Below are 17677 nucleotides of genomic sequence, written 5' to 3' on the forward strand. Positions count from 1 at the left end.
TATAACCCTAATGGTATCAATTCCTAAAAAGTTAAGAATATTTTAAAAGTACTGAATATCATCAAATTTGCAAGTATCCCATGAGCCTACAGGGACCCAAGTACCTGAGCCATCATTTCTGCTTCCCAGGGACATGAGCAGGGAGCCGCATCAGAAGCAGAATAGTCAGGAGCCAAGCTAGCTTTTTTTTTTTTTTTCTGCTTTTTCTTGCCAGTCAGACATGATTCTCATTTTTTTTTTTTTTTTTTTTTTAAATAGGCAGAGTGGACAGTGAGAGAGAGAGAGAGAGACAGAGAGAAAGGTCTTCCAACCGTTGGTTCACCCCCCCAAGTGGCTCTTATGGCCAGCGCGCTGCGCTGCTCTGAAGCCAGGAGCCAGGTGCCTCTCCTGGTCTCCCATGTGGGTGGGTGCAGGGCCCAAGCACTTGAGCCATCCTCCACTGCCCTCCCGGGCCACAGCAGAGAGCTGGACTAGAAGAGGAGCAACCAGGACAGAATCTGGCGCCCCAACCGGGACTAGAACCCGGGTTGCCGGTGCTGCAGGTGGAGGATTAGCCAAGTGAGCCATGGCGCCAGCCCCAAGCTAGCATTTTGATTGGGATGCCGACGTCACGTCGCAGGTGGCAGCTTAAACCCGCCATGACACAACACTGGCCCGGTTTTTCAATACGGGTTGCTTATCCTGTAGTGTCCCAAGCGCTGGATTGTTTTAAGTTCTCCTGTGCTCTGCATTTCCTGTTAGTTGGTCGTTGATCCAGAGACGGTTCAGGGAGAGTCAGGCTTGGTGTGTGGATGCTGGAGAAGCACGAGGGGCGTCTAGGCCACTTCATACTTGGGCCTGAGTTTTTCCATTAAGAATCACAGAATGCTGGTTTCTATTTTTTTTTTCTGCAATGTTAGCAGCCATGGTGACTCCATGCCTAGATACATTCATTCATTAAAGATACAAAATTGGAATATTCTATTTATCGTTCCTCGTTGTTAACTGGAAGTACTTTAAAAAAAAGGATTTAATTTATTTATTTGAAAGGTAGAGTTACAAAAAGAGAGAGAAGTCTTCCATCTGCTGGGTTACTCCCCAAATGGCCTCAACAGCTGGGGCTGGGCCAGGCCAAAGCTAGGAAACAGGAGCTGCTTCTGGGTCTCCCGCGTGCGTACAAGGGCCCAAGCACTTGGGCCATCTCCCTCTGCTTCCCCAGACCATAAGCAGGAAGCTGGATGGGAAGTGGAGCAGCCGGGATTCGAACCAGTGCTCATATGGGATGCCGGAAACCCCAGGTGGAGGCTCAGCCTACTGCGCCACAGTGCCGGCCCCTGGAAATGCTTTAACAGGAGAAACGTCATCTTGACAATTTCACCAAGCCTGTGCTTTCTCTCAGGTTAGGAACCTCTGCAAGAGGATGAGCAACTTTTTTTTTTTTTTTTTTTTTTTGCAAATCTTCATTCTTTCTTTTCTAGCCAAGAATTTACTGGAAGGAGGTGGCCAACAGCTGCAGGAAAGGCATCCGGGCTGGATCTCCCCCCAAGCATCTGCTGGGGAGGGCGGCCTGCCCTGAGATTTTCTTAAAGAAGCATTGCCCGGGGCTCACTCGAAAGGTCTGGCCTTTCTCTTTGAAAATGTTTTCTCCTGTAATTAAGGGGTTTTCTAATTTGAGCAATAGATAGAAATTCATCAAAATTATATTTTCCAAAAAAGTCATAAACCTGAAGCTGCTAAGATCTGGCTCCAGGGAAACCCTGAATGGAGGAAAGGTGGGAATCGGGACAGAATTTGAGACAATGGTTGATCATCTTTCGTTCCCGGGACCGAGAATATCCCAAGGAGATGCCAAGTGAAAAAGGAAAGTCAGCGATGGAGTTGCCTTTTGAGAAACTGGCCAGGTTTCTTGATCAGCGGTGCTGACGGCAAGGTTAGGAGGATAGGGCAATCCTGCAGGGCACCTGCCCTTGGGTCTTCCCATGCTGTGATTTTAAAAGACCAGACGCGGGCAATTAGAGCCCTCGGCGCTGGAGAAAAGGGCGCTTGGCTTCCAGGGCCCGGCTCTGGCTAACTCGCCCTTGGGTGCACGCGGGCGCCAGGCTGGGCGGAGCAGTGGTCCCCGCCCTGTTGACCGCTGAGGCTAAGCGAAATCGCACTCCTCGGTAGAGGTGCCTTTTCCTCAGTAATCTTGAGGCCAGGAACCCTTGGGGAGGGTCCGGTTCGGAGCAGTCGGTGCCACAGGCGTCCGGGTCTCCCTGGGGGGGGGGGGGTCCTTGCTTGGTCCTTCTGGTCTACCCCAGGTCCCCAAAGCTGGGCGCGGCTGCTCGCAGGTTTTGTGGCCTGGGACGCTCTGTCGTGCCTCAGTTTCCCCAACTGCATAGTCCTGAAGTTAGCAGCCAGGAGGCGCTTACACACACACACACACACACACACACACCCCGAATCGGAATGGAAAGACCCCGGAGGCTCGTGGCCCGGGCTGGAACCCGAGGCTCGGCGGGGCCCGCCTCCCCAGCGGCTCCACCCGTGCAGCCCCGGAGCTCGGGGCCGCCCGGGCGGGGTGGTGCGCGTCCCCAGGGCGGTTCCGGGAGGCTGGGCGGGGCGGACCGGGCTGGGCGGCCCCACCGGAAAGACTCGTTTGAGCCAGAGCAGGCGGAGGCCGGGCGGAAACCGAGTTGTCGCCCCACTCCGGGCCCTCCCGGTCTCCCGCGTCCCGCGCAGCCCCGCCGGGGTCAGGGCGGTGTGGGCCCGCAGCTGGGGCAGCCCCAGGTCCCCTCTGCCGCGCCCACAGGACGCGCCCCCCACGCCACACCTGACTGAGCTCCGCCCTGGGGTCCCGGGGCTCTGACTCGGTGGGGGAGGGGAGATAGGCGAGAGAATAGGGGATAGGAGAGGGCGGGGAGCGACCCGAGCCGGGGACCGTTGCCAAGAAACCCGATCCCAGCCTCGGGCTCCGAGCGGCGGCGCAGCTGCCTCCTCTGCCCCCAGGTCGTCCTGCGAAGCCTGGTTCTGCTGGCGTGCTCAGGCGACCCCAGGCGGAGACCAGAACCTCGGGCGGCCGATCTGCGCACAGAGCTCGCGGGGGAGCCAGACGGCGACCCCGGGCAGCGCCCGCCCGCCGGGGTCTGGGCAGGGGGAGGGGGTTGGGTCGCCGCCCTGCCATCCCCGGGCTGGGCGGCCTCGGCCGGGTTCTCCTCCTCTGAGAGCTGTGGTCTCGGCGCCAGCTCCGGCACCCGTGGGCCTGGGAGCTGCAGTGCGTCGTGGCTAGGCCGGCGGCACAAGGACTCCCGCTGTGCCCAGATGGGGGCCAGGATGCTGGGGAGGCCGGCCGGGCCCTGCTCAGGAGCCCTGCTCCTGCCAGGAGAGGAGCCCACCGCGGGCTGGCGACCGTGTGCACCCCCGGCCCTGGCGCACGGCCTCCGGGGGACCGCCAGGAGTCGCAGGGGAAGCCATGGAGGCATTGCACAGGGAAACCCGAACCCGAAGCATCGCTGTCCGCGCAGGCGCGCAGGTGGCCGAGGGTATCAGTCCACCACTGGCTCAAAAACGCTTCCAGGCTGAGCCAAGAGAGGAAGGCTGACCTGGAAGTCAGATGGCCTGGAATTCATCTGCGGAAGCCGCCGAACCGCCAGGAGTGGCAGGGAGAAGCCAACCTAGGGATCTGTGCAGAGAAACGCCAGCCCAAAGCGCAGGCCTTGGCGTCGCGAGAATCCGGGGTGACATCTGTTCTCTCCCTCCCTCCCTCGCGTGTGACCTTTCGCGATCTATTTAAGTTTTCCCATTCATGAAAATAGCGGGTAAAAGCCTTCGTCTGCGCCTCTGGCATCCCATATGAGTTCCAGTTCGAGTCCCGGCTGCTTCACTTCCAATGCAGCTCCCTGCTGATGCGCCAGGGAAAGCAGCAGTAGACGACCCAAGTCCTTGGGTCCCTGCACCCACCGGGGAGACCCGGATGGAGTTCTGGATTCCGGGCTTTGATATGGACCAGACCCACCAGCTGGAGAGTGAACCAGTGGATGGAAGTTCTCTCTTTCTCTGTAACTGCCTTTCAAGTAAGCAAACCTAAAGGAAAGAAAATTCCTTACCTCCAGATTACAGGAGAGGAGACAGCAAACACTGTAACTTTGGGCCACTTGTGGAACCTGTGCAAGAGGAAGATTTCTTTTCTTTTTTTGTAGATTTTATTGTTATTTATTCAGAAGGCAGAGCATCACTGAGAGAGGAAGACACACACAAACATGCACACAGAGGCAGAGAGAGAGAGAGAGAGAGAGAGAATCTTCCATCCACTGGTTTGTTCCCCAAATGGCTGCAACGGCTGAGGCTGGGCCAGGCCGAAGCCAGGAGCCTGGAGCTTCTTCCCCAACTGCACAGTCATGAAGTTAGCAGCCAGGAGGCGTTTACACACACACACACACACACACACACACACACACATTCTGCGGACCTCTGGGGACCCACTGGATCCGAACGGAAAGGCCCTGGAGGCTCACAGCCCGGGCTGGTCTTCCGGGTCTCCCACGCGGGTGCAGGGGCCCAAGCACTTGGGCCATCCTCTACTGCTTTCCCAGGCACATTAGCGGGGAGCTGGATCAGAAGTGGAGCAGCCGGGACTCAAACCGGTGTCCATATGGGATGCCTGTATCCCAGGCTGTGGCTTTACCCCCTATGCCACAGTGCTGGTCCCAAGAGGAAGATTTTCTTAGCACCTGGAAAGGAATATGAAACTGCCACAAATCTGGGAAAGAGACATTTCCATCCCCAAAGGAAGAGAATTTATTTATTTTAATTTGAAAGGGAAAGAGCGATCTTCCATCTACTGGTTTACTCCCTAAATGCCCACAACAGCTTAGGCTGCGCCAGGCAGGAGGCAGACGCAAGATCCCAGGACTCAGTCCGAGTCTCCCACATATGCAGGAGGAACCCAGCCACTGGAGTGCACATGAACAGGAAGCTGAAATAGGGAGTAGGGCCAAGCCTCGAACCCAGGCACTCCGACACGAGGTGGGAGGGTCCCAAGCTGTGTCTTTTAAAAATGATTATTAATATAAAGAGAACAGATTTCATGGATGGAACTCTAGGAAGGCAACCGTGTATCCCTCCCTCACCCTCCTTCCTCCCTTCTTTCCTTTTTGACCGTTCATGTTTTTGCAACAACATGTTCAGTTTACTTTATGATCACAGGTTTAACGCACCCAAGTTGCATTGCAGCTGCTGCGCCAAGTGCCGGCCCTGGAAGAGAATTTAAATAACTGCATTTTTCCTCCTGTAAAAATACAAACCAGCACGGGAGAAGCGCAAAGTCAAGGGGCATCAGAAACCACTTGTTGTTTGTATTTTCTCTGTCAGAGAAATGGGCGGAGGGTGGACATGCGTCCCCGGTGCTTTACCCCTGAGAGTTAGGAGCAAGGCTCATGGGATCCCACGCAGCTGGATTCCAGTCTTGCCTCTACTGTGTGCTACCACTGTTCCCCTGGGTAAGACACTCAACCTCTCTGCGTCTTGGTTTTCTCACCTGTAGAATGGAGACAATAGCATCGCCAGCCTGCCAGGCAGATGAGAAGACGAAGTAAGGTCATGGATGTCAAGGAACTTGACCTGGGACCCAGCATATGGCACAATAAACACTACTGGTGCTTCGTCTGCTGGCCTTCCCTCCGACCAATTTGACCAGAGAGATTTCACATGCAGTGATGCGGAAAATGTCTAGTGTCCTATCACACAGCAAAGCATTCACTATTGCTAAATAGCTAGTAGAGGAGATTGTGAGTATCCTCGACACAATGAAATGCTGAATGTCCAGGGTTACAAATATGCGATTACCCTGATCTGATCATTACAAATTGTATACATGATCAAAATGCCACACTGTACCCCCACAAACATATAAGACTAATATGTGCCCATTAAAAATAAAAATTAAAAGTTGTAAGAACTAACCACCCATGTTTCTAAAAGGAGGGTGGGGTCGGTGTTTTCCTAGTTTAAGATGCTGTTTGGGATGTGTGCATCTCATATTGGAGTGCTTTGGTCTGAACCTTGGCTCAATTCCAAATTCCAGCTTCCTGCGAATGTGCACCCCAGCAGGCAGCAGGGGGTGGCTCAGGTACCTGGGTCCCTGCCACCCACATGGGAGAGCCAGACTGAGTTCCCGGCTCCCAGCTTCTGCCTGGCTTAGCCCTGGCTGTTGTAGATTTGGAGAATGAACTTAGACATTGGGAGCGCTCTCTCTCTCTCTCTCTCTCTCTCTCTCTCTCTCTCTGTGTCTGTGTCATAAATAAGTTTTTAGAAATTGTCTTTTAAGAAAAAACACCTGCACGTGCTCAGCCTAGATTCTGTAACACTGCAATACACTTGCTTTATCACATGTTTGATCATCTAGCTGTCCCCGTCTCCATCTACCACTCCATATGTCCCAGCTGCGAGTGTGGTGGAACAAACTTCTCAAAGCTTAGTGACTTAGGACAACAGCCCTTTTGTTCTGCCTGTGGATGCACTCTGGGAGTTAGGAATGGAGACAAATGGCAGTGAGATGAGCCCGTCGCTGCTCCAGGATGTCTGGGCCTCGCCGGGAAGCCTCAGTGGCACTGGGATCATCTGGAGGCATATTCGGAAGTGGCCAGGGAACTGCGTGCAAGGGACCGCTCCGTAGCTGGGATCTCCTCCGCAAGACAGCCAGACTTCTCCCGTGGCAGCTCAGGGCTCCAGGTGGGAGGTAGGACCAACAATGCACGAGTTAGCTTTCATGATGCAGCCTTTTAAGTTATACAACACCACTTCCTATTGGTCCACACAATCACAGACTCGGAGAATTAGGCTCCACTTCTTGCTGCTGACATGGCAGGGTTCTTTCGTGGGATATCTGTGGTATCTGGAGATGCCACGTTTGCCCCTTGGGTCACATGAATGCTTGTGTGAAAGGCCCAGTCCCTCCCGAGAGCCTCCCCGAATCTCATTCCACTGAATTGTCGGGTTCAGGCTCAGAACCCAAGATTTCCTCACATAAATCACGTCCAAGGCCGGCGCCGCGGCTCACTAGGCTAATCCTCCGCCTTGCGGCGCCAGCACACCGGGTTCTAGTCCCAATCGGGGCGCCGGATTCTATCCCGGTTGCCCCTCTTCCAGGCCAGCTCTCTGCTGTGGCCAGGGAGTGCAGTGGAGGATGGCCCAAGTGCTTGGGCTCTGCACCCCATGGGAGACCAGGAGAAGCACCTGGCTCCTGCCATTGGATCAGCGTGGTGCACCGGCCGCGGCGGCCATTGGAGGGTGAACCAACGGCAAAGGAAGACCTTTCTCTCTGTCTCTCTCTCTCACTGTCCACTCTGCCTGTCAAAAAAAAAAAAAAAAATCACGTCCAAGTGTGCACAGCTCTGCTTCAAGAAGTTCACAGAGGAGTTTAGCTCGCTTTTAATTCCACTTTGCAAGAACTTCTTGACGCCCCCTTGTGTGGTACCTTGGTGCTCCTCTCTATCTGGAGACCTGAGAACTAAACAGGCGCCCATCTTACCCCACCCCAGACCTAGGGTAAGCACTGTAGATGCTCCCCCTGAAAAAGGGGGGTGGGGAGCAACCTAGAGACCACGGCAGCTCTGAAACCCAGTGGGGCCCGAGTCGTCGGTCCTCATGGCTCTGTCTCGGTCCTTGAGAGTTGTTTTCCATGGCTCTACGCCTCTGCTCCGAATCCTCCTCCCCTTTCCAAAAGAAACAGCCAGTGCTGGCAAGGAAGCCGCCCTCCCTCTGAGCCCGCTTCCTGCCTGTAGAAGCATGGATGTCCAAAGAACTCTTTTCATTGCCAACTGTCTCCCGCCCTTTGAGGCCAAGCTAATTCAATTCCTTTAAAACTTGGTGGATTTCTTCTGCATCCATTGTAATCCGTGCCATTAAACAATAGCCACGCCCGTAAATCTCTTCAAAACCAGCCTTTCCCTCCATAGGGCTTCCCCCCAGGGGGTTCTGGGACCATGCCCCTAGGAGTCTCAGGAGCCCTGCCGTAGAGCACAGAGGATCTGTGCGACATGCAGCTAGTGTCTTCAGAGGCCTTCACCGGCAAGGGTCCACAAGGTGCGGACTTAACGTGTCTCCCTGTCTTATTAAAGAATTTCACGGCTGGGTGCTGAGGCTGGGGGCTGGGGCTCACCTTCCCCCGAGACGATCTCCTGGCAGCGCCTGGACTCCTTCTCTGCCCTGATGCTCATGTCTGCTTTAGGGAAACCTGGAGGGAGACGCGGTTTTTGAGCCTAGCTGCTAGTCCTGACTTCTAAATTTTGCCTGAGACCTAGCGTTTCCTTCTTTAGTTCATCTCCCTCCATCCAAAGCTAACGATGCACAGCTCAGAGAAAGCAGACGGGATGGTCCGCATTCTGCTTGGGGTTCTCCCCAGGGTGCGGTGATTTGAGGCCAAGAGCTGGGATTAGCAGGAGGCCCTCCTGTGCCTTGCACCTGGGCTAGAATGCCTTCCAAATTAACACAATTGAAGGGGAGTGAGTCCACGTGGCCTCTCACCTGAGCTGGATTCCTGACAGCCTGGGTGAGCTTCCTGCTCAGGGCTCCAAGCACAAGCATTCCAGGGAATCAAATGGAAGCATCGTGAATTTTTCTGACCCAGGTTTCAGGCCACTGAGTATCATTTCCCCTGAACGTCACCAGCTGAAACAGTCACAGGCTCAGCCCCATCGAGGGGCAGGGGACCCTGATGTCACGTTTAAGACAGGGAGTGGCATGGGTGACCCCCTGGAGTGCATGGGAAGGGAGGCGCTGTGCTCACACTTGGAGCTTCGCTATCCGTATGCTGGTGCATTTCGATGTGAGTTACAGGCATCACTGCCGTTCCCCAAGCGGGTGTGGGCTCCAGCTGCCAGCAGCATCCTCACTGTGCACGCAGTGGCCAGTCTACATTTCCACCGTCCTGTGTGGCGTGCAGTGCTCTCTCACCCTGGTTTTGATTTGCACTAAGGATATTGAGGACTTTCGCCAGTGCTTATGGCCACTCGTGTCTTCCTTTATAGAAGGTTTTTTTTTTTTCACCTCCTTTCACTCTGCAGAGTTGGGGCCCCGCCTTTTCTGCAGGGTACCCACGTCATCGAGGTTAGCAGTGGTGAGGGACAGACACAAGATCAAAGCGGTCTTTGTGGGCTCGGGTTTGTCTTACTCCGTCCTCTTCACATCGATCTTTCCTTCCTGCCTCTCAGCCCCACTGATTTCAGGCCCAAGACCTAAGCAAATCAGCCACCTTCCGTAGAACATGGAATCAGCTCTCACGGTTGGGAAGGTCTAATTCCTCTCATTAAACAGTGGCTCTGTTCCTGACTGAACTCTTACTGATAGGAGAGTTGTGATTGACTTTTTCCTACATGGAAACCCAAAAGCTGTCCCAACGCTGTTTGCTCCCGAGAGCCTCCCCGTGAGAATCTGTCTCTCTGTTCTGTTCATGCATTTGCTGATCCCTTGGCTAAGCACAATGCTATCTTGGTTGCTCTATTTTATAGTAAATCTTTAAGTTCCTGTTCCTTTTGAGTAAGATGATCTTTCTTGAACACACAAACTATTGCAGCTCTTGCATTTCTACTGTGGAAATGAGTTTGTGAGCACCCTCAGGGTACCCCGGATCTTACTAGTCACAATGACAAGCTGAGACTCTGCCACCGGTGTGGGTGGACATCACACGGGACTTGTGGGGTCCCTGGGAAGACCATGCATCTCTCAGCAGGAGAAGGAGGTGTCAGTGTCCGATGTGGGATTACTTGTAGCCAAACATTTAGGTGAGATTTCCATAGGGGTGGATTCCTGTTCACCAGGTAGATGACAGGTTGATTTTTTCTGATTTGTCCAGACTGAGGTTTCTTCCAGGACCAAAAAGATACATAGCAGAGGGAGGAGGTAGGGTCCTGGGGTTTCTACTGGATTGTTATGAGTCGTGTCCCCCAGAGAGCGTGTTTTAGTCCTAACCTCGGGTGCTTCAGCAAGTGGCCTTATTTGGGAATGAGATGGTTACAGATGTAAGTGGTTAAGGTGTGTCATGTTGGAGAGGGTGGGCCCTACTCTGGTATGACTTGTAAAGAGGAGATTTGGACACAGGGATAGACACACATAGAGTGAAGATTCTGTGTTGGCCAGATTTCCATTGCTGTAATGAGATGCCTGAGGCAGGCTAACTTTATAAAGGAAAGAGGTGTATTTGGGTTCTGAAGGTTCACAGTCTGAGATCAGGTGAACCCTGCTGGTGGTTCATGATGGTGGAGTTCCGTGGTCTAGGGACAGGGGCCTTGCGTGTGTGTCTCTATTCATGTATGTGTGGTCTCTGACAGACACCAGGATGCAGTCATGGGGGCTCCACCCTGGTGACTTATCCCATCTGACCACTTCCCAGAGGCCCCGCCTCCAGGCATCATAACGGGCTACATGTCCGTCCTTGTAGTACCACTGTGACTGTAAGGTTTCAAGTCCTGTAGGAGTTTGGAGGCCAAATATGCAAACCACAGCAAACGCCACCTACAGGCCACGGACTGCCTCTGCATGCGATAACCCAGGAGCGAGGCGAGGACAAGACCTCCTCGCAGCCCTGGGAAGGGCCTTGCCAACCCTGCCGCTCCCCACGTCTGACCTCCAGCCGCTGAACTAGCCATGATTTGTGCTGCTGAAGTCGCTCGCGTCGCGGTCCTTTGTGTGGAAGTCTTAGGGAACCCCTTCAAGAACGAGACGTCCACTCAGCTGCTCACGCCCCCTCCTTCAGGAGGCAACAGGACCCCACTTCTCCTCTGTCCTGTTTCACGTGACTCTCCCACCCTCTGGATGTAGGTTCAACCCAGACACCCATCCGCTGGCAGGAATCCGTGTTGTGAGTGGAGGGGCCCAGGGTTCCATGGTTTGTGTGCAGGTATCTGATGGCACCACCTGCGCATCCTCAAAGGCTGCCTGCTCAGGCCGCCCAGCTTCCTCGCCAGCTTTTATTTGATTCTTCTTGTTGTTCTATGTCCTTTCAAGAATACTGACTATTTCTCTTGTGTTTGCCAGTGTTGGTTTCTGTTACTTGCAACGAAGGATCTCAATTAACTGAGCTGTGCTCTTGCCCTGAGGATCTGAGAGAACCCACAGCCCATCGGGCATCCATCCTCCCTTCTCCCCTATCTAGAAGCCACAAGGTGGCACTGAGCAAACCATGCACCTGCTGTGTGTGTTAAGGGCGGGCGGTGCTGGCAGCCTGTGCACTGAGACTCCCTGGGAACAGCAACTCCCCCAGGGGAGCCATGAGCTCCAGATGGTTTGTAAATGTTCTCTGTTGAAGGGCTGGGCCTGGAACATCTTCTGATGGGGGAAGAGGTACTGAAAGGATGACAGAGACATGACCTAAGGACATGGCCAAGTCAGGGGCAATTGCAATCCACTGAAAACTGTGGGAATCCCTCAGTCCATACTCATATAAACGGGTAACTGGGAAGACAGCAGAATGTGTCCCTACAGGAGAATGTCAAGTGTAAGAGGCACAATGTAGGAAGAAAATCACCTCCCAACTCCCCCAGTAATAACAAATTCATCCAAGAATCATGAGTAGGCATTAAAACTGGTGGGTTCAGGGCTGGCACTGTGGCTCACTTGGTTAATCCTCCACCTGCAGCACAGGCATCCCATATGGGTGCCGGGTTCTAGTCCTGGTTGCTCCTCTTCCAGTCCAGCTCTCTGCTGTGGCCCAGGAAGGCAGTGGAAGATGGCCCAGGTGCTTGGGCCCCTGTACCTGCATGGGAGACCAAGAGGAAGTGCCTGGCTCCTGGCTTCAGATCGGCATAGTTCCGGCCATGGCAGTCATTTGGGGGGGGTGAACCAACGGAAGGAAGACCTTTCTCTCTGTCTCTCTCTCTCACTGTCTAACTATTTGTCATATAAAAAGATTAGGATAGGAAAAAAAAACTGGTGGGTGGGGGGGTGGATGAGGAAGAAGACATTTACCGGGTGGAAGGTATAAGGGTAATTTTGTAGCAAACGAGCTTGGTGGACACAGACACACCTTAATCACTCTAACAGCCGCAGCCGGAGGGAGACACCCTGAAGTCAGGTGCCACCTGGTAAGACACAGTGGGGGCCGGCGCCATGGCTCACTAGGCTAATCCTCCGCCTAGCGGCGCCGGCACACCGGGTTCTAGTCCCGGTCGGGGCGCCGGATTCTGTCCTGGTTGCCCCTCTTCCAGGCCAGCTCTCTGCTGTGGCCAGGGAGTGCAGTGGAGGATGGCCCAGGTGCTTGGGCCCTGCACCCCATGGGAGACCAGGAAAAGCACCTGGCTCCTGGCTCCTGCCTTCGGATCAGCGCAGTGCGCCGGCCGCAGCGCGCCAGCCGCGGCGGCCATTGGAGGGTGAACCAACGGCAAAGGAAGACCTTTCTCTCTGTCTCTCTCTTTCACTGTCCACTCTGCCTGTCAAAAAAAAAAAATAATAATAATAAAAAAAAAAAGACACAGTGGGAAGAGCACAGCAGCCCCTCTGGGGTGTTCCTGCAGAGCGTGCACACATGAATTTAAACATGAGGAGACATCTTTCATACCAAACTGTGGGACAGTCCACAAAATAACTGGTGGGCCCCCTCCACAAGTATCAAGACCATGGACCTCAAGGAGAGATGGAGAGGAAGAGACGTGACAATGAAATGCATCGGGTGATTCTGGGCTAACCCTCTTGCTGTAAAGGATGCCATTGAAACAGCTGATGGGGTTTGCAAGAGTCTGGGGAGCAGAAGGCAATACTATATCGAATTTCATTTCCTACCTTCTAGGTGCCTACACTGGTTAGTTCAGGAGAATGTCCTTGTTTGTAGGAAATACACATTTTTCAAGCCTGCAATTTATTCTTCTATTGCTCAAGAATAAATTTCTTTGCTATGTCCTCACAATTTTTCTATAAGTTTTAAATGGCTTAAAAATGAAACACCTAGGGGCCAGCATTGTGGCTTAGCAGGTAAAGTTACTCTCTGTGACACCAGCATCCCATATGGGCATTAGTTTGAATCCCAGCTGCTGCACTTCTAATCTAGCTCCCTGCTTAATGCATCTGGGAAAGCAGCAGAAGATGACCCAAGTCCTTGGGCCCCTGCACCCACACGGGAGACCCACAAGAAGCTCTTGGCTCCTGGCTTTGGATCGGGGCAGCTCTGGCCATTGAGGCCATCTGGGGGGTGAACCAGTGGATGGAGGACCTCTCTCTCTCTCTGTCTCTCTCTCTCTCTCTCTCTGTCTCTCTCTATCTCCCAGAAGCAATGAATTTACCGAGTTCCCAGGTCTTGGTTTACAGTACTCTCCTCCAATCAAAGAAATCAGGGTATGGTGGTTCATAGCAGGTGCCGATTTTACCGGGCCACAGGTGTCCAGACATTTTTAGTTAAATATTATTTTGGGTGTGTCTGTGAGGGGGCTCCTGTATGACATGAGCAGTGACTCAGCAGACCGGACCCAGCAGATGGCCCTCCCCAGTGTGGGTGGGCCTCCTTCCGTCCATCCTGGCCTGGACAGAACAAAAAGGCTGAGGAAGGGGGACTCACTCTCTCTGCCTGCCTTGTCTTTGAGCCAGGACTTCTGCCTTTGGACTCGGGTCTGGAGCTCACACCGCTGGCTTTCCTGATTCTCAGCCCTTCAGACTCCCATTGGGACTGTGTAGGTCATTGGCTCTGGGTCTCCAGCTTGCCAACTGCAGGTCTGGGGACTTCTCAGCCCCACGACGTTAAGTCAACGCCTTATTATCAATCTATCTGTCTCATCTACCTGTCATCTCTGGATCTCCTACTGACTGTTTTTCTGGAGAATGCTGGCTAATGCACACATGACAGATTCTAGAACTGGAATACACAAGGTGAGCCAGGACCAATTGACAGTGCCAGAAAGTAAAGGAATTTCTCCCAAAAAGCACAATTAGGGAGGTATGGTGAAGACACACAGGAACAACTGAGAGAGCTTCCAATGGCAAAGATGAAATATTTGATCAACAAAATAAACACAGCATAAATTATAGCTCCTATTATGGATACCCATGAAACTATACCAACGAAAATAACTTTTTTGAGTAAATAACCAAACGATGGAGGGAACATAGACAAATTTGCCATGCAGAATTCCCTGTAATGTATGGATGTATTTTGCCCTCATGGACATAGCTGCCCACAGGCATCACAGCTTCCTTCCAGCATAGAAAGTGGCACTAAGGGGCTGGCATTTTGGTGTAGTGGGTAAAGCCTCTGCCAGCAAAGCTGGCATACATATGGATGCTGATTTGGGTCCATGCTGCTCTACTTCCAATCCAGCTCCCTGCTGATGCACCTGGGAGGCAGTGGAGGATGGCCCAAGTGCTTGGGTCCCTACACCCATGTGGGAGACCTGGATGAAGCTCCTAGCTCCTGGCTTTGGTCTGGCCCAACCCTGGCCATTGTGACCATTTGGGGAGTGAGCCAATGGATAGAAGATCTCTCCCTGTGTGTCTCTCCCTCTCTCTCTGTAACTCTGCCTTTCAAATAAATAAAATAAGTGTTTAAAAGAAAGAAAGAAATAAAGTGGGCAGTAAAAGATCAACTTTGCAGTGGAGACACCTGACAAACATCACGTCAGCCTGGTGATCAGGGCCATGTCAGCAGCATTGCCCTTGACTGCACATGATGAGGATGGCACTTCACTGACATGGTCTTCCTCCCCCATCCCCATCCCAATCAGGAGAAGAACATCGGACACATTCCAATAGAGAGAGGTCTACCAAATACTTGACACAAAATCTGTTAGGGTCATCAAACCCAAGGACATCTGAGAAACTTGTCACAGCCAGGAGGAGCCAAAGGAGACACGACTACTCAATGCAATGTGGCACCCTGGATGGGAACTTGGAACAGAAAAAAAAAAGCCATTGGATAGGACTAGGCAATTGCAATGCAGGATGGACTTAATATCAGTGTTGGTTTAAATATTGATGTAAAACGTTAATAGCAAGGGAGGCTGGCATAGTACATGAAGGCACTTCAAAAATTCAGGGAGAAAGGGAATTTAGAGATAATTTTATTTTGATGTAAAAACACTTGAAACTCATGCTTAGTTTTTTTCCTAATGCACATTTCCATGAACATTTTGAAGATTCCTTGTCTATGAGAACTTTTTGTACCACCTTTGCAACTTTTCTATCTAAAACTAGTCGCAGTTAAAATGTTTATTTAAAATGATCTTTAGAATTTTTAAAGATCTGATATTGTGGAAGAGAAACAACCATTATTTCAACCTGTCAGTTGCTCCGGCCTTTCGGCTGCACATTTGTACCCTGACCAGCCATACTGCCGCTTCTACCAGCACTACACACTAGTCACTCTTCGGGAAATGTGGCCTTGTCATCTGTCTGGGTTTTTAGACTGGCCAAGTGTACTCAGGTGGATGGATTGATGGGAAATTTATATTCTTTATGATTAGAGTTTTTTGGTTTTGGTTGATGCTAGGAGTTCATTTGAAATGTCCAAAATTACCTTGGACTTCAGCCACAGCAAGAACTCTGGGAGGCCTCTGACCTCTAAGAACTCTTATATATTTATTTATTTTTATTTAACAGACTTTTTTAAAGTATGTATTTATTTGAAAGGCAGAGTTACAAAGAGAGAGGGAGAGACAGAGAGAGAGACAGAGAGACAGAGAGAGAGAGGGAATCTTCTATCTGCTAGTTCACTCCTAGCCAAAGCTAGGAACCAGGAGCTTCTTCCGGGTCTCCCAAGTGGGTGCAGGGGCCCAGGGATTTGGGCCATCTTCCACTGCTTTCCGAGGTGCATTAGCAGGAAGCTGGATCAGAAGTGGAGCAGCCAGGACACAAACTAGCACCCACATTGCGATGCCAGCCTCACACGCGGCAGCTTTACCAACTGCGACACAATGCCAGCCCCAGAGAGATTCTTGAGAACCTATTTTGGCTTAGAGAAGTATAGAGTGAAAAGTACAGAGAACTCACTCTTACAGTTTTCCCTGTTAATATTCTGTGTGAGTGCAACAGTTGTCACTACTGATGAGCCAATATTGACACATTAGTATCAACAAAAGTTCATGGGTGGCACAGGTTCACTCTTTTTCTACATTCTGTGGGTTTTTAAGGGCATCCACCATCACAGTAGCTGCTCTCCCTCACCCAGTCCCTGAACAGTATTGAGATTTTCACTATCTCCATAGCTTGCTTTTCCCAAAATGGGAAGGAGTTGGAGTCATGTAATACGCGCCTTTCCAGACTGCCTTCTTTCAGTTAGAAATGCACACTGCAGGGGGGCTGCGCACAGCAGGTTAATCCTCTGCCTGCGGCACCGGCATCCCATATGGGCACCAGTTCTAGTCCTGGCTGCTCCTCTTCCAATCCAGTTCTCTGCTATGGCCTGGGAAAGCAGTAGAAGATGGTCTAAGTGATTGGGCCCCTGCACCCATATGGGAGGCCTGGAAGAAGCTCCTGGCTCCTGGCTTCGGATCAGCGCAGCTCTGGGAGTTGTGGCCATTTGGGGAGTGAACCAACAGAAGCAAGACCTTTCTCTCTGTCTCTCCCTCTCACTGTCTGTAACTCTACCTCTCAAATAAATAAATAAAATATTAAAAAAAAAAAGAAATACACAATGCAGCTGCCTCCATGTCCCTTCCCGGCCTGATGGTTCCTCACTTCTCAGTGCTGTGTAACACCCCACTGTGTGGCTGGACCGCAGGTTGCTGCACCATTCCCCACTGCAGGATGCTTAGTAGCAGCCAGCTTTGGGCAGTGATGGATGCAACTGTGACAAACAGTCATGTGCGGGTGTCTGTGTGGACACACCTTTTCAGCTCATTAGGATGAATAGAGAGGAGCAAACTGCTGATTCATACGATAAAAATACGTTTGCTTTGGGAAGCGGCTGCCCCATTGTCTTCTGAAGTAGCCGTGCCATCCTATGATACCACTAGCAGCAAACAAGAGTCCTGCTGCTCCGCGTTCTCGCCAGCGTTCGGCACCATCAGGCTTTGGTGTCTCCGTCGTTCTAATGGGTGCGTAGCAGCATCTCACTTGCAGTTCTCTGGAGACATGACGTCGAGCATCTTGTCAGATTTCACCTGCTACTGTTTCAGTGAGATGTCTGTGAAGATCTTGTATCCATTTTTCAGTTGGGTTATTTGTTTTATTACTGTTGAGTTTTAAGAGTTCTTGGTGTATTTTAGATACCAGGTTTTTTGGCCACAGTTCTTTTTTTACACAGATTTTTCTCCCTGTCTGCCTTGTCTTTTCATTAATAGTATATTTCATACAGCAGAATTTCTTAATTTTAATGAATTTCAACTTATCCGTTCTTTCTTCCATGGATCATAATTTTGGTGTTATACCTAAAACTCATTGCCAAATCCAAGGGCACTAGACTTTATTCTATTGTCTTCTAGAAGTTTCATCATCTCCTATTTTTCTTTGAGGTCTATGAAGATCTCTATTTTAAATTTACTTCTATTTTTATTTGTTTGAAAGGCAGAGATAGTGAGAAAGAGAGCGAACGCCCACAGCAGCCAGAGCTGGGCCAAGCTGAAGCCGGGGGCCTGGGACTCCATCTGTGTCTCTTAAATGGGTGGCGGAGACCAGAGTACGGGAGTCATCATTGGCTGCCTCCCAGAGTGTGCATTAGCGGGAGCTGGATCAGAAATGGAGTAGCAGGGACTCAAACCAGGCATTCCAACAGGGGTGCAGGCATCCCAAGGAGCAGCTTAACCCA

General features: G+C 51.7%; 1 long non-coding RNA gene across 5 annotated transcripts in view; it reads right to left on the minus strand.

Annotated features, from left to right (window-relative positions):
* LOC103348448 (uncharacterized) overlaps window positions 1-17677 on the minus strand; it is a 312164-nt gene that overhangs the window by 47269 nt on the left and 247218 nt on the right. For 3 of the 5 annotated variants that reach the window (XR_016224711.1, XR_016224710.1, XR_016224712.1), the window contains exon 6: window positions 4065-4121. The exons of the other annotated variants lie outside the window; for them this stretch is intronic. This is a non-coding gene — a long non-coding RNA (uncharacterized LOC103348448). The remainder of the gene's footprint in view (window positions 1-4064; window positions 4122-17677) is intronic. 5 annotated transcript variants of the gene reach the window in all.

Source organism: Oryctolagus cuniculus, chromosome 18 (assembly GCF_051225735.1).
Source record: "Oryctolagus cuniculus isolate XC-2025 breed Fujian yellow rabbit chromosome 18, ASM5122573v1, whole genome shotgun sequence".
Lineage (NCBI taxonomy): Eukaryota > Metazoa > Chordata > Mammalia > Lagomorpha > Leporidae > Oryctolagus > Oryctolagus cuniculus.